Below are 13,566 nucleotides of genomic sequence, written 5' to 3'. Positions count from 1 at the left end.
CGTTCAACACCGCCCCCCCGCCCATCACATCCATCGTCCAATCCATGTCCACGCCCATGCCCCCGTAAGTGTTACCTAGGTAAGTGGATAGTGAAGAAGGTGTTTGGTATGCTTTCCTTTATTGGTTAGAGCATTGATTATAGGAGTTTGGAGGTCATGTTGCAGCTGTACAGCACACTGTTTAGGGCACTTTTGGGATATTGCATGCAGTTCTGGTCTTTTTCCTATTAGAAGGATGTTGTGAAACTTGAAAGTGTTTAGAAAAGTTTTACAAGGATGTTGCCAGGGTTGGAGGATTTGAGATATCGGGAGAGGCAGAAACGGCTGAGACTGTTTTCTCTGGAGCGTCAGAGGCTAAGGGGTCACATTCCTGAGGTTTATAAAATCATGAAGGGCATGGATAGGATAAACAGACAAGGTCTTTTCCCTGGGGAAGTGGAGACCAGAAATGGAGGGCGTAGGTTTAGGGTGAGAGATGAAAGATTTAAAAGGGACCTAAGCGGCAACCTTTTCACGCAGAGTGTGGTTATGTAGGGAATGTACTGCCAGAGGAAGTGATGGAGTCTGGTACAATTCCAGCATTCAAAAGGCATCTGAATTGGTATATGAACAAAAAGGGTTTATTGGGATATGGGCCAAGTGCTGGCAGATGGGACGAGATTAGGAAAGGATATCTGGTCGGCGTGGCCGAGTTGGACCGAAGGGTCCGTTTATGTGCTGTACGTCTCTAGGTCTCTCTGGCTCTAAATGTTTTCCACTGTTCATTTACAGCCTGACATTTCAGTCTGTTTCCCCTGTTCACCTTGGTCAGTTCTCTCTCAATATCATATAATGGACTTTGTTACTGATGCTCGGGTGTGATTTATGGTCACTTTAAAATGTCATAATCTCTTTGAATTCCGGTATAATTTCTTGGAGGATCTCGGTGTGATATTACTCATTCACTCAGCTTCATCACCCAATGGTCGATCTGAGATAGTTACATCCCGAGCTATTTGCACAATATGTTATTCAAAGAAACACTGACAAAAACATTCAAGGAGGATCTCGGATAATATCACTCTTGCCAATGTGTCTGTCCCTGATTATACAAAGACTTAAGTCTTCAAAAATTATCACACCACCTTTGATACAATTTCTAATGAATTCCTGTTTAATGCAGGGATGAGCAATGAAATACTGCAAGGCAGCATCTCCGAGACACCCGCATCAATCAACCAAACCGCCCCGTGGCCCAACCTTTCAACTCCCCCTCCCACTCTGCCGAGGACATGGAGGTCCTGGGCCTCCTTCACCGCCGCTCCCTCACCACCAGACGCCTGGAAGAAGAACGCCTCATCTTCCGCCTCGGAACACTTTAACCCCAGGACATCAATGTGGACTTCAACAGCTTCCTCATTTTCCGTTTCCCCACCTCATCCTAGTTTCAAACTTCCAGCTCAGCACTGTCCCCTTGACTTGTCCGGACTTGTCCGACCTGCCTAGCTCCTTTTCCACCTATCCACTCCACCCTCTCCTCCCTGACCTTCATCCCCTCCCCCACTCACCCATTGTGCTCTATGCTACTCTCTCCCCACCCCTACCCTCCTCTAGCTTATCTCTCCACGCGTCAGGCTCACTGCCTTTATTCCTGATGAAGGGCTTTTGCCCGAAACGTCGATTTCTCTGCTCATTGGATGCTGCCTGAATTGCTGTGCTCTTCCAGCACCACTAATCCAGAATTTGGTTTCCAGCATCTGCAGTCATTGTTTTTACCAGCATAAAAACTGTTCTCCTGCTTGTGTTGTTGACACATAGCACCCAGAATTTGCATTCAGGCTGATTCAGCTGCATAATCTGAAGCCAAATGCTTTCTCTGTAATGCCTTTGTTATCCATTAGTGTCAGGGTTCCCATCTTGCTTTTCCATTCTCCAGAGATCCTGTAAGGTTGTTTACTGTTGAATACTTATGTTCCACCTTTTATTCACCCTGTAATCACGTCTGTCTGGTGACTAAGTCTCATTTATCTCTGTGTCCCAAGTCTATTACCTTATTGTAGATACTTTGTCCATTCCAAATCAAAACAACATTATAATTTCCTCTTCCCCACAATGTCCTGTCACAAACCAATTCATTGATGTACAGTTTTAGTTAAACTCTGTCCCTTCCTGTTCCTTTCTGCTTGTCTTCAGCCACATTCCCATGCTGTTCTGAGGCTTCACCTTTTCTCTCTGGATTTGGAAAGCTCCTTTCACCTGAACCCTGTCCCTGCATCCTCTCTGTCAGTTTAAAGCCCTGTCCATAAACCTACCGTCATGATTGGCCAGGACACTGCTCCCAGCAGTGTTGATTTTAAATCACTCATGGGATGTTGCTGTCTCTGGCTGGTCAGCATCGCATGCCCACCCTGACCAGCCTTAGAGCTGAGTGCCTTGCCAGATCATGACAGTGGGCATTTGAGCGTCAATCCCATTGCCCTGGGTCTGGATTCATGTGTAGGCCAGACTGGCAGCCGAAAACAGATTTGCTTACTGAAAGGGTATTATTAAGCGGTTAGATGTGTATCCCTGACTCTGGCATTAAATTCTGGATGAACGGTCTAGTGAGAGTACTACGAGGCCATTGCCTGGTCCACTGATAGCTCCCTCATCCCTGAGTACTGATCCCAGTTCACCTTCTTCCTGACCGTGATTTGATCCTGAAACCTTCCTGCTCTCTGGTGATATCACACAGTCTCTCTCCATGTGGTCTCTGTCACTGTGAGGGTCTAATTGATGCCGGTGACTGCACCTTTTGCAACTATTCCAAATCCTGAGCCAACAGAATTCTCCACTCCAGGGAGATGAGGCAACACAGACCAGGGATGGAGACTGGGATTTTCCAGATCTCAGTGGGACTTGGTGCCATTCTCCATGTGTAACCCTCACTGCATCAGTTTAATTTCCCATTCTGTCTGTTTCTCTATCTCCTGTAGATACTCAGGATGCTCTTGACTCAATAGAATTCCCAATTCCTGTCTCGTCCATCACCACACTGAAGACAGTTGGTCAGCCCGAGAGATGGAGAGTGAGATCTGGAGCCTGCAGTAAATCCTGCAGTGAGGTAAGATCACTCACAGTGAACAGAGCAGAGTGTATTTAAGGGATTGAACTTTGGTCCGGAAGACGTGACACAGATACAGTGTTGAAGGGTAAACACAGAGCATGATGGTCCCAGGCTCAAACCCCACCTCTTGTTAATTTTCATCTCTGCTGTACTGAGCCTTCCTATGTCAATACAGTAAGTTGACCGTTATCAATTCAGGCCTATGCTGTCTTAGTGAGGATCAGTACAACAGAGGGGAAAGCAGGCCTCCCTCAAGGAGATGGTATTGAAACCTGGGATCTCTCTGTTCTATATTCTCCCTCTCACACTCTCTCTTCTCATGTGATAGAGTCAGACAGCAAGGAAACATGCCTTTCGGTCTAACTTGTATGTGCCAATGTCTTGAATGCTTGTAATTCCCAGAAATTTTCCTATTTCTGTAACCTCCACCCCTCCCAAATTCCCGCTGTATATTTGAAATCTCCTCCAATGCTGACAACTCTCCCTGTATGTAAATTGCTCCAATGTCAATAACATGCCCAATCTCAATGATCTCATCCTGCGCTCAGTGCAATAATTCCCATTTCTGTAGTTTTTCACAATACTTCCAGTAACGCCGTCTCTGTAAAATCCTCCAGCCTGGAGCAAAATACCCACCTGTGTACTTTCCTCAAGCCCCAAGAAAACATGATATCACTGTAACCTTCTGCAGGTCCGATCACACTCCTGTCTCCTGGCCTATAGCACCACATGACCACAGTAACCTTCTCCCAACCCTACCGACCTCCTTACCGATATGAACACCTCCAGACCCTATTCAAGCCACAGCAGCACTCCACATCTCTGTTTGCTCGTCCACTCCCTACAGTCCTCCCAGCACCTCAAACACTCTCTCTCTTTGTGTAATTCTGCAATTTAGGCAGCACGGTGGCTCAGTGGTGAGCGATGGTGCCTCACACTGCCAGGGACCCAGGTTTGATTCCAGCGTTAGGTGACTGTCTGTCTATGTAGAGTTTTCACCTTCTCCCTGTGTCTGCGTGGGTTTCCTCCGCGTGCTCCAGTTTCCTCCCACAGTCCAAAGATGTGCAGGTCAGGTGAATCGGCCATGCTAAATTGTCCATAGTGTTAGGTGCATTGTCGGAGAGAAGTGGGTCTGGGTGAATTACTCTTTGGTGAGTTGGTGTGGACTTGTTGGGCCGAAGTACCTGTTCTCATGCTGTAGGGAATCTAATCCAAACTCTCCCTCTGCATTCCATATTACTGCCCCAAATATATCCATCTATCCATAATCAGCCCCAACCCCTTCAAACCTCCGAGTCTCTGTGAACTCCCACACTCCAACATCCCTCCTTAACTGTGTAACCTTTTCCATTCCTGAAACACTCTGAAAATGTGAACATCCTACAAACCTCACTATCTGCGTAATCCTCCCAGGACACTGTAAAACTACCGATCTGTGAAACCAGCTCCAATGCTTGTGACTCTCCCGATCAGTTTCTATAAGACTTACTATCAATGTAACCTTCTCCCATCGCTATCACCTGCCCTGTCAATGTAAACTCCTTCGGTCCCCCCATCAATCTAATCATCTCCATAACCTTCTCCAGCTCTTACAGCCCTATCTGTGTAAACGTTACACTCCCCTACAACCATCCCGAAAGCAAAAACCTCCTCCAGTGTCTGTAATACTCCCTATCTGTGTTTGTGTCTCCAGGATCTATTGCTGTTCCTGTCTCTGTAAGCTCTGACAGATTGTACAGCTTGCCAGTCCATATTCTTTCCAGAATCTCAGCATCTGACATCAACAAAAGTCTTCATTAACTACAGCCTTCCATATCTCTGTTCTTTCCTCAATCCTATACAACTCTCTTATTCTCTGTAAGTAGCACAATTCCATAAAATACCCCATGCCTGCGTAAACTGACCCAATCCAACAGTGAGAAGCCTCCCTGTCCTTTCGATCACCTGTAGTCCCTTCAGATCTCCCTGTATCTTCTCTGACTCCATTGAATACAGCCTATCCCATGTTATAACTCCTCTAACTCATATATTACTCCCCATCTCTGTGATATTCTTCAGTTACTGCAATTCTCATTCTTTATCTCCAGAGCTTCCAATCCCCCTGATCAATGTAAGGTTTTGATCCTCTGCAGCATGTTTATCACCTGGAGCAGCCTCCAACTAATCAACGCATCCTGTTGCTGTAACCTCCTCAAATTCTACAGCTCACTGTCTTTGTAATATCTTCCAGTATCTGCAACCCTCTCGATTTTTGTAACCCACTCCAGAACAGCACTCTACATCTCTGTGTAACTGATGGGAATGCTGTAAACCTGCCTTCAGTCCTCAGTAACTCTCTGAACATCTGCAGCCCTACAACCCTCAGCATCTCTGGCTCCTCCAATCCCTATGCTTCTCCCTGGCTGTGTGAACTGATCCAGCCCCTTCAAACCTCCCTATCTCACTCACTCCTGCAGCTCCAACCTTTGTCCATGTCACTGTAATTCGAGCACCAACAATCCTCCCAGTCTCTATAAACTCCTGCAGCTCCAACTACAACCCCTACCTGTGTACTCTCCAGTCCTTCCAATCCTCCCTTTCTCTATCAACTCCTGTAGCTCCAATACTACCCCATCTGTCTACTCTCCAGTGCCTTTAACACTCCCTTTCTCGAAAAACTTCTGTAGCTCCAACTACTACTGTGTGCAATCTCAAATCCCTATATTCCTCCCAATCTCTGTAAATCCTTCAGAACTGATAATCCTTGACATCTTTCAGCCAGCCAACCATCTGATCTCTAACCACGAACACTGATCTCAAACCACCGAACTCTGTAACATCCTCCAGTCTCTACAGCCCAGCTTTTCTCTATTGGCTTCTCTGGTAACTGTATTCCCCTTCATCTCCGGTTACAGATCCTTGCTCAGTGAAACAATGTCTCAGTACCAAATCTGTAAGAACACAAGAATCTTTGGTGTATCAATATATTTGTCTCATTTTCTAAATTTTAACGACTGCAAGTTCAACCTTCTTCACCTCTTCTTCTCAATATTCCTCCATTTTGAAGATCAGCCTGGTGAACCTTCTCTGGGCTGCCTCCAATGCAAGGATATTTTCCCTCCAGATAGGGGACCAAACCTGTTCACTGTATTCTCAGTGTGGACCGACTGGAGTCCTCTATATTTATTACAAGCCTTCCCTATTTTTATTCTCCATTCCCTTTGAAATCAATTCCATTTACATTCTCTATGTCCTTCTGTCCCTGTATGCTACCTTTCTGAGATTTATACACCAGGATTCCCAGGTTAGGCCATAGCGTAGCTTTCTGCAGTTGATCTGAAACCAAGAGCTGACAGCAATAATCACGAAAGTACTGGAATGTATGTTAAACGATATGCCAGAAATACTAACTGCACACTTAGAAACTTATGGAATAAGCGCAGTCCATAAGACCATCATATATAGGGGTAGAATTAGACCATTCAATCCATCAGGTCTATTCCACTATTCGATTGTGTATGAATTGTTTCTTAACCCCACTCTCTCACTCCCTGTAACCCTTGATCTCCTTATTCATCTAGAACCTGCTTATCTCTGAGTAAGATACACTGAATCACTTCGCATCCACAGTCCCATGAGGCAGTGAGTTCCACAGATCCATCACCCTCTGGCTGAATAAATTCCTCCACATCTCTATTCTAAAGGCTCCTCCCTTCACTCTGAAGCTGTGCCCTTGGCCCCTCGTCTCTCCTGCTAGTGGAAACATCTTGCCCACGTCCACTCCATCCAGGCCCCTCAGTATTCTGTAAGTTTGAATGAGATTCTGCCGCCGCCTCTGAAACTTCATCAAGTGCAGACCCAGAGACTTTACCTGCTCCTCCTATGACACGAATGTCATCCCTGAAATCTTTCTTGGAAACCCATTTCTCGTACCCCTTCACATCTTTTGTTTAGACTCTTAATGAATAAAGTGTTGAGTGTAGTCCCAACACTGACCCCTGCGGAGCTCCCCCATCACCAGTTCCCATCGTGAAACATTGCCCTTTCTTCACACTCTCTGCCTTGTGCCAATCAGACAAATCCTCTATCCATGTTCAACATGTTGTTCTGAAACGGAAATGTCATTTCACACCCACTGCTGGATTTATTTTTCTGTCTGGCTGTAAACAGCAGAGTTTCCCCATTACCTTCCCATCTGTAATTCCCTGGAGAAGGTGGTGGGGAGCTGCCTTCCTGACCCATTGCAGTCCTTTGGGAGTAGGGACAGACACAGTGCTGGGAGGATGGAGCATGGCCTGGAGGGCACCTTGGAAATGTTGGTGTTCCCGTGCACCCGGAGCTCCTGTCTTTCCAGGGTATAGTGGTTCCGGGTTTGTAAAGTGCCGTTGAAAGGGCCTTCCTGAGTGACCTCAGTGCTACTTGTAGATCTTTTATTCCTCCATTCATTCATGCACATGAGCTTTGTTGGCTGGACCAGCATTTATTATTGATTTGGAGCTGTCCCTGAGAAGGTGGTGGGGAGCTGCCTTCCTGAACCACTGCACCAGCCGTTGGAACTGTTGTTATCCGTGTAGCCTCCAGCAGGTGCTACAACACTCCTCATGTCTCTAACTGCACACAGACAATGCAGCTCTCCCTTTTATATCTGGCATCCTCCCAGATTTATAACTCTTATAGTTCCTCACACTATCTCACCTCTTCCATTCCCATCTGTGCCTGAGATCTCTAAAATTTCTTTATTCTTGTTTAAATTTCTGATCACCTAAAATCTCTCCCTTTTTAAATTTGTAACCCCTTCAGCTTCTGTAACTCTCCATATAACTGTAATCAATGACAGCACAGGTTCCCTTCCTTAAATCTCGATAATTACAATGGTTGCGTGTGGTAAATCGGAACTTTTCATCCTCCTTATCTATCTCGGGACTTCCAGCCCCCACAATCCCACTATTTGGAATGCTCCCATTTTCTGCAAATCCTCATGTCCTGAGGGTCCTTGAACACCACCAGTGCTCCAAAAGTTTATACTCCCCCCAGTTACTGCAAGTCTTCTAACTCTGTAATATCCAACAGTCTCCAGTACCATACAACACTTGCTGGCTCTCAATTTGTACTTGTTGAAGTCTACACATCTCTGTAAGCAGCACAGAAAAAGTACTTTTGACTCTGCATAGCTCCGTCATGAACAAACTACTATCTCTATTTCCTTCACCTTCTTCAGTGTCTGCAACTCTCACTGTATCTTCCAATAACCTGCTTTCGACACTGCAGGTCTGCCATGCTCCACAGATAACCTGTTCCAGCCCATATAGCTCACTCAATCACTGTAACACCCTCTGCTCTGTCTAATCCTCCTCTTCCCCACTGTCTTCCAGGCACATCAGCGATTCTGTAAGGCAGCAGTGCGGAATGGGATGTTATAAATCTTAGCTGAGGCTTGAGGCCTACCATTACCTGGGAGTCACAAAGGGAGAGAACCTGAGAGAGTGCAGCACAGAGCGGGAGAACATTAATCAGTAGCGAGGATCGAGGCCGACTAGGACTCGGAGTTGGAGAAGCAGCAGAGCAGGAGGCTCGAAATCAGCACCGAGTCACAGAGGGAGTGACCATGTGAGGGAGCAACTTGGAGCAGGAGCATGAGGCTCACTCACACCTGGGAGTTACGGAGGCAGCAAAGTGGGAGGATATAAATCCGCACTGAGGATCATGGCCTAATTGTGCCTGGGAGTCACAGAGACAGTGACCCTGTGAGGGAGCAGAGTGGAGTGGGAGCTGGAGGATTACACGTCCCTGGGAGTCACAGAGACGGTGACCCTGTGAGGGAGCAGAGTGGAGTGGGAGCTGGAGGATTACATGTACCTGGGAGTCAGAGAGATAACCTTCTGCTGCTGGGACGGGCCTGCACTGAGTTTGGAAGAAGTACAAGAGCCTTCACAGAAAAGGCTGTAAATTCATTGGCAGATAATACACCGTTATTAGCGCCTGTCAGTGAATTGGTAGAAGTTAGCAAATTTGTTTTTTCAACTTCTGAAATAAGGATTGAACTCAGAAATAAGAGGGAGAAGTGAAATTCTGAGCCAATATATTATATATTACCCTCAGTAAGCCACAGTTGTATAAGGGAGTTAACCAGATTGTTATTTTTTCCCTGATGTTAATTTAATTCTAAGTAATTAATTAAGTTACTCTCGACATGTTTCATTTTAAGACATGACAAGACATGTTTGTTCGATGGAAAATCTGTTCTGTTACGTTGGGAAGTCATAGCCCCTGCTCGTGTCCTAGATGAACACTGGGTCATGGAACTCAGATAGTAACTAGAGACTCTATGGGGCATCTGTGATACTGAGAGTTAGGTGGATAGCTCACACAGAGAGCAGATCACCCTGCAGACATGACAGCCAAGAAGAAGAAAGGGAATAGGGGACTAGACTATCCATCTAACTAGTACAGCCTGGACCGTATGTGACTTCACTTTCTCAATCAGCGTACCATGGGGAACCCTATCAAACGCCTTACTAAAGTCCATGTATATGACATCTAATGACAGTCACTCAACAAGGAACTTTGTCACTTCCTCAAAGAATTCTGTTAAGTTGGCAAGACATGACATTCCCTGCTCAAAACTATGTTGCCCATCACTGATGAGCACATTTTCTTCCAACTGGGAATACATCCTATCCCTCAGTATTTCTCCAGCAGCTTCCATACCACTAACGTCAGGGTCGCCATTCTTAAACAAGGGAACACCATTAGCAATTTCCCAGTACTACGGGATTTCACCCGTGTTCAAAGATGCTGCAAAGATATCTGCTATGGTCCCACCTGTTTCCTCTCTCATCCAAGATCCCATCCGGACCTGGGAACCTGGTACCTTAATGTCTTTTAGAATAACCAACACTTCCTTATTTCAGCTTGACCTAGAGGAATCAAGCATCCATACCTAATCTCAACATTTCTTCTTGGTGAATAGTGATATCACGTGCTCATTAATAATCTCACCCATTTCTTCTGACTCCATGCATAACTTTTCTCCTTTGTCCTTAAGTGGTCCAACCCTTCCTCTAGTTACCCTCTTACTATTGATATATGAATTAAAGTCTTTGGGATTTTCCAAAATCATGTTTGCTAAATATATCTCATGACCCCTTTTAGCCCTCTTAATTCCTTGTTTCATATTGGTCCTACATTCCCGATTTTCTGCCCAAGCTTTGTCTGTCTTCAGTCGTCTAGACCTTATGTACACTTCCTTTTTCCACTAAGCTAGTCTCACAGTTTCACCTGTTATCCATGGTTCCCTAATCTTGCCATTCCTACCCCTCATTTCCACAGAAGCATATCTGACCTCAACTCTAATCAACCTCTCTTTAAAAGCTTCCCACGTATCAAATGTGGATTTACCTTCAAACAACTGCTCCCAATCTATATTCCTCAACTTCTGCTGAATTTTGGTATAGTTGGCCTTCCCCCAATTTAGCACTCTTCCTTTAGGACAACTGTTGTCTTTGTCCTTGCGTATTCTATAACGTATGGACTAGTGATCAATAGTCCCAAAGTTATCCCCAACTGAAACTTCAACCACCTGGCCAGGCTCATTCCCCAGCATCAGGACAAAAATGGCTCTTTCCTGAGTTGGACTGTTTACATACTGCTCAAAAATCCCTCCTGGCTGCTCCTTACAAATTCTGCTCCATCCAGTCCTCTAATATTAAGTGAACCCCAGTCAATGTTGCGAAAATAAAATCGCCTTTCACCACCACCATGTTGCTCCCACATCTTTCCATGATTGTTTCCATATTTGTACTTTCATCTCACGCTCACTGTTGGGAGGCCCCAATATTGTTTCTGCATCCTTCCTATTTCTGAGCTCTACCCTTATTGCCTCACTGTTTGAGTCCTCCATAGTGCCCTCCTTCAGCACAGCTGTGGTATCCTCTTTGACCAGTAATGCAACTCCTATACCCCTTTTACCCCCTTGTTTATCCCACCTGAAGCATTGATATCTTGGGATATTTACTTGCCAATCATGCCCTTCCCTCAACCAAGTATCATTAATAGCAATAATATCAACTCCAAGGTACTAATCCAAGCCCTGTGTTTATCTGCACATACTACACTTCTTGCATTAAAACAAATGCACCTCAGATAACCTGTCCCTTTGTGTTCATCATCTACTCCCTGCCGACTCTTCCACTTACTCACGCTGTCTTCATTATCTATTTCCTTACAGGCTGCAGTTGTTATTTCCTTAATATCGACTCAGCTCCTCATTTGGTTCCCATCCCTCTACAACATTAGTTTGAACCCTCTGAAGCAGCATTAGTGAAAGTACCCCGAACGACATTATTTCCATTCCAGCTCAGGTGTAGGCTGTCCAATTTGTAATAGTCCCTCCTCCCAGATAACCAGTCCCAATGTCCCAAAAATTAGAACTCCTCCCTCCTGCACCATCTCTCATTCCTACTCTGACTAGCACGTGGCATTAGTAGCCATCCTGAGCTTACAACCTCTGAGGTCCTACTTCTTAACTTGACTCCTAACTGCCTAAATTCTGTTTGTAGGACCTCATCCTGATTTTTAAAATCTATATCATTGGTGCCTACATGCACCATGAAAACTGGATATTCACCCTTCCCCTTCAGAATGTTCTGCAGTCGATCCAAGGCATTACTGTCCCTTGCACCTGGAAGGCAACATACCATTCTGGAGTCTTGACTTCGAACAGAAAAATGCTTATCTACTCCTTTTACAATTGAATCCCCTTTGACTTAGCCCTTCCAGTATTTTTTCCGCCCTTCTGAACAGCAGGTCCAACCACGGTGCATTTAACGGGGCTACTGCTGTCTTCTCCTGGTGAGCCATCTCTCCAAACAGTATCCAAAGCAGTATACCTGCTAAGGAGAGAGGTGTCCGCAGGGGACACCTGCAGTGCCTTCCTGCTCTTTCTCTGCTTTTGGTCACCAATTCCCTTTCTCCTTCAGCAATCCTAATCTCTGATGTGATCAGTTCACTGAATGTGCTATCTACAACCTCCTCCGCATTGTATGCGCTCCAAGGTGAGTCCATCGCCGCTCCAGAGCCATCATCGCGTCTATGCGTTCTTCATAAGAAGTGTCTTTGGTGCGAGGATCAGGGATGTCTCCGAGCATGCTCGGGGCATACTGAAGGGGAGGCTGAACAGCCAGTGGCTGTGGTACACATTGGTACCAATGACATTGGCAGGAAACGTGACAAGATCCTGCAAGGAGAGTGCAGGGATATGGACACACATCCTGCACGTGAACAGGGACAGCAGCTGTGTCCCTGAGCTCCCACAATGAGCAAATGGAGCATAACATGGCTCTGAGATCTCCTATCATTTTCACTCTAAAGCATAACTTGGTCTTAAATTAGATAAACGGAAAAGGAAAGGGTTTTCTTTAACTAATCACAGGATTAAAAAAAAAGAAGAGAAGCACCTTATCCACACAGTACAGAGTTCTTTTGCTTTGGTTAGATGAGGAGTTCGGGGTGGGAGACATTACACGTGTAGTGTCTCACGTTCAATCGCTGGCAAAATATGTCAGATCACTTACCCTCCCAGTGCACAATTCGTCCTCTCCCACTCCGCTCCTCGCTCTCACCGCTGCTGCAAATGGAGGCCTGATGCTCCAGGTAAGTCTGTTTTTAGTGGGAAATTAACCTTCCCAGAAACCCCCTGGTCCGAGCCCCTCACCCCCACCCCCCACCTCTCGCTAACTCCTCCCAAAAGATAATGCACAAAACATGCAAACATGTCTTTTATTCATGGATTGGCAAAGTGAACAAATGACAATTATGGACCAAACAAAAATAATTTAATGGATATTTGCTGTGGTTCTTGAATTACAAAATATTTGGATTTTTAATGAGAAAATAAATTCAGATTTTTTTTTCAGATCTGAGTTGGATACGTTTTGATCAGTATGTGATCATCATTGGTGTCAAAACCAGAAGTTACTGGGAATGCTCAGAAGTACTGGCAGTATCTGTGGTGCGAAAGCAGAATCCATATATGGTAGTAGACTGGCTCTGGCCAGGTTAATACGCTCATAGTGTTCAGGGATGTGTAGGTTAGGTGTATTAGTCAGGGATAAATATAGAGTATGAGAATAGGCTAACGGGTCTGGGTGGGTTAATCTTTGGAGGGTCAGTGTGGGCATATTGGCCCAAATGGCCGTTTTCCACAATATAGGGATTCGACGATTCTACGCATTCTTCATAATAAGTGTCTTTGGTGCGAGGATCAGGGATGTCTCCGAGAATGCTCAGGGCATACTGAAGGGGAGGGTTTACAGCCAGTGGTACACATTGGTATCAATAACATTGGCAGGAAATGTGACAAGATCCTGCAAGGAGAGTGCAGGGAGATTGGCCTGAGTGGAAACGCAGGATATCCAGTGTTGTAATCTTGGGTTACTCCTCGTGCTAGGTGGAAGTGGGATAAGGAAGATGAAGAGAGAAAACATTAATATGTGGTTGAAGAA

General features: G+C 45.5%; 1 long non-coding RNA gene across 1 annotated transcript in view; it reads left to right on the top strand.

Moving 5' to 3' along the window:
• Nucleotides 1-13,566, top strand: part of LOC140458546 (uncharacterized) — a 35,372-nt gene that overhangs the window by 11,880 nt on the left and 9,926 nt on the right. Inside the window, exon 2 of the long non-coding RNA XR_011953514.1 lies at nucleotides 2,955-3,082. This is a non-coding gene — a long non-coding RNA (uncharacterized lncRNA). The remainder of the gene's footprint in view (nucleotides 1-2,954; nucleotides 3,083-13,566) is intronic.

Source organism: Chiloscyllium punctatum, chromosome 33, assembly GCF_047496795.1.
Source record: "Chiloscyllium punctatum isolate Juve2018m chromosome 33, sChiPun1.3, whole genome shotgun sequence".
Taxonomy (NCBI): Eukaryota; Metazoa; Chordata; class Chondrichthyes; order Orectolobiformes; family Hemiscylliidae; genus Chiloscyllium; species Chiloscyllium punctatum.
The sequence above is the reverse complement of the archived record's forward strand: the minus strand, read 5'-3'. Positions and strand labels throughout refer to the sequence as shown.